This window comes from Natator depressus, chromosome 28 (assembly GCF_965152275.1).
Source record: "Natator depressus isolate rNatDep1 chromosome 28, rNatDep2.hap1, whole genome shotgun sequence".
Taxonomy (NCBI): Eukaryota; Metazoa; Chordata; order Testudines; family Cheloniidae; genus Natator; species Natator depressus.
The window spans coordinates 9,226,869-9,229,368 of NC_134261.1; the positions used below are offsets into that span (position 1 = coordinate 9,226,869).

At 65.2% G+C, this 2,500-nt stretch overlaps 1 non-coding gene across 1 annotated transcript; it reads left to right on the forward strand.

The window, feature by feature from the left end:
• Nucleotides 1–481: 481 nt before the first annotated feature.
• LOC141979395 (5S ribosomal RNA) lies at nt 482–600 on the forward strand. Its single transcript, XR_012636811.1, has one exon. It is a non-coding gene; the product is annotated as a 5S ribosomal RNA (ribosomal RNA).
• Nucleotides 601–2,500: the final 1,900 nt, after the last annotated feature.

Below are 2,500 nucleotides of genomic sequence, written 5' to 3' on the forward strand. Positions count from 1 at the left end.
AAAAAAAAAAAACGGAAAAAAGGATCGGGCCCACCCGAGGCAGGGGAGTCAGTAAGGGAAAGGGGACGAGGCGGCCCGGAGCCGGGTGCCCGGAGCCGGGTGCCCGCGGCCAGGATCGGGCCCCTGGAAGTCTGAAAAAAATTTTTTCACCGACCCCCAAAGTGGTGTTGGGGGGGGCTCACGAAGCCTCCGGAGCGGAAAAAAAAAAACGGAAAAAAGGATCGGGCCCACCCGAGGCAGCGGAGTCAGTAAGGGAAAGGGGACGAGGCGGCCCGGAGCCGGGTGCCCGGAGCCGGGTGCCCGCGGCCAGGATCGGGCCCCTGGAAGTCTGAAAAAAAAATTTTCACCGACCCCCAAAGGGGTGTTGGGGGGGGGCTCATGAAGCCTCCGGAGCGAAAAAAAAAAACGGAAAAAAGGATCGGGCCCACCCGAGGCAGGGGAGTCAGTAAGGGAAAGGGGACGAGGCGGACCGGAGCCGAGTGCCTACGGCCATACCGGACGGAAGGCCCCCGATCCCGTCCGATCTCGGAAGGTAAACCGTCCCGGGCCTGGCTAGTACTTGGATGGGTGACCGCCTGGGAATCCCAGGTGCCGTAGGCAGCTTTTCCCGCTGCGAGCCAGCTCTCTCCTTTTCTGGGGAACAAGGGCAGGGTCGCCCTGCCAGGGGCCCTGGGGCTGAAGTCCCTGCCGGCCACCAGGTCAACCCGGAGCCTGCCCCTCTGCGGCCAGCAGGTCAACCCCATACCGGCAGGGGGTTGACCTGGTGGCCGGGAAGCAGAGCGGCCAGCAGGTCAACCCCATACATTCAGCGGGTTGACCTGGTGGACGGGAAGGAAAGCGGCCAGCAGGTCAACCCCATACTTTCAGCGGGTTGACCTGGTGGCCGGGAAGGAAAGCGGCCAGCAGGTCAACCCCATACATTCAGCGGGTTGACCTGGTGGCCGGGAAGGAAAGCGGCCAGCAGGTCAACCCCATACATTCAGCGGGTTGACCTGGTGGCCGGGAAGGAAAGCGGCCAGCAGGTCAACCCCATACATTCAGCGGGTTGACCTGGTGGCCGGGAAGGAAAGCGGCCAGCAGGTCAACCCCATACATTCAGCGGGTTGACCTGGTGGCCGGGAAGGAAAGCGGCCAGCAGGTCAACCCCATACATTCAGCGGGTTGACCTGGTGGCCCGAAAGCAAACCGGCCACCAGGTCAACCCGGAGCCTGCCCCCGCGGGCAGGGGCCAAGCGGACCCCCCTCCGCCCGGGCTTGCCCTGCTCCGAGCCGGGGCTTAATCCCCGTCCGGCCACCAGGTCAACCCGGAGCCTGCCCCTCTGCGGCCAGCAGGTCAACCCCATGCCGGCAGCGGGTTGACCTGGTGGCCGGGAAGGAAAGCGGCCACCAGGTCAACCCCATACTTTCAGCGGGTTGACCTGGTGGCCGGGAAGGAAAGCGGCCACCAGGTCAACCCCATACTTTCAGCGGGTTGACCTGGTGGCCGGGAAGGAAAGCGGCCAGCAGGTCAACCCCATACATTCAGCGGGTTGACCTGGTGGCCGGGAAGGAAAGCGGCCAGCAGGTCAACCCCATACATTCAGCGGGTTGACCTGGTGGCCGGGAAGGAAAGCGGCCAGCAGGTCAACCCCATACATTCAGCGGGTTGACCTGGTGGCCGGGAAGGAAAGCGGCCAGCAGGTCAACCCCATACATTCAGCGGGTTGACCTGGTGGCCGGGAAGGAAAGCGGCCAGCAGGTCAACCCCATACATTCAGCGGGTTGACCTGGTGGCCGGGAAGGAAAGCGGCCAGCAGGTCAACCCCATACATTCAGCGGGTTGACCTGGTGGCCGGGAAGGAAAGCGGCCAGCAGGTCAACCCCATACATTCAGCGGGTTGACCTGGTGGCCGGGAAGAAAAGCGGCCAGCAGGTCAACCCCATACATTCAGCGGGTTGACCTGGTGGCCGGGAAGGAAAGCGGCCAGCAGGTCAACCCCATACATTCAGCGGGTTGACCTGGTGGCCGGGAAGGAAAGCGGCCAGCAGGTCAACCCCATACATTCAGCGGGTTGACCTGGTGGCCGGGAAGAAAAGCGGCCAGCAGGTCAACCCCATACATTCAGCGGGTTGACCTGGTGGCCGGGAAGGAAAGCGGCCAGCAGGTCAACCCCATACATTCAGCGGGTTGACCTGGTGGCCGGGAAGGAAAGCGGCCACCAGGTCAACCCCATACAGGCAGCGGGTTGACCTGGTGGCCCGAAAGCAAACCGGCCACCAGGTCAACCCGGAGCCTGCCCCCGCGGGCAGGGGCCGGCATACCCCCGTCCGTCCGGGGTCGCCCTGCCCCGGGCTCCGGGCTTAAGTCCCGAGCGGCCACCAGGTCAACCCGGAGCCTGCCCCCGCGGGCAGGGGCCGGCGGACCCCCGTCCGTCCGGGGTCGCCCTGCCCCGGGCTCCGGGCTTATTCCCCGTCCGGCCACCAGGTCAACCCGGAGCCTGCCCCCGCGGGCAGGGGCCAG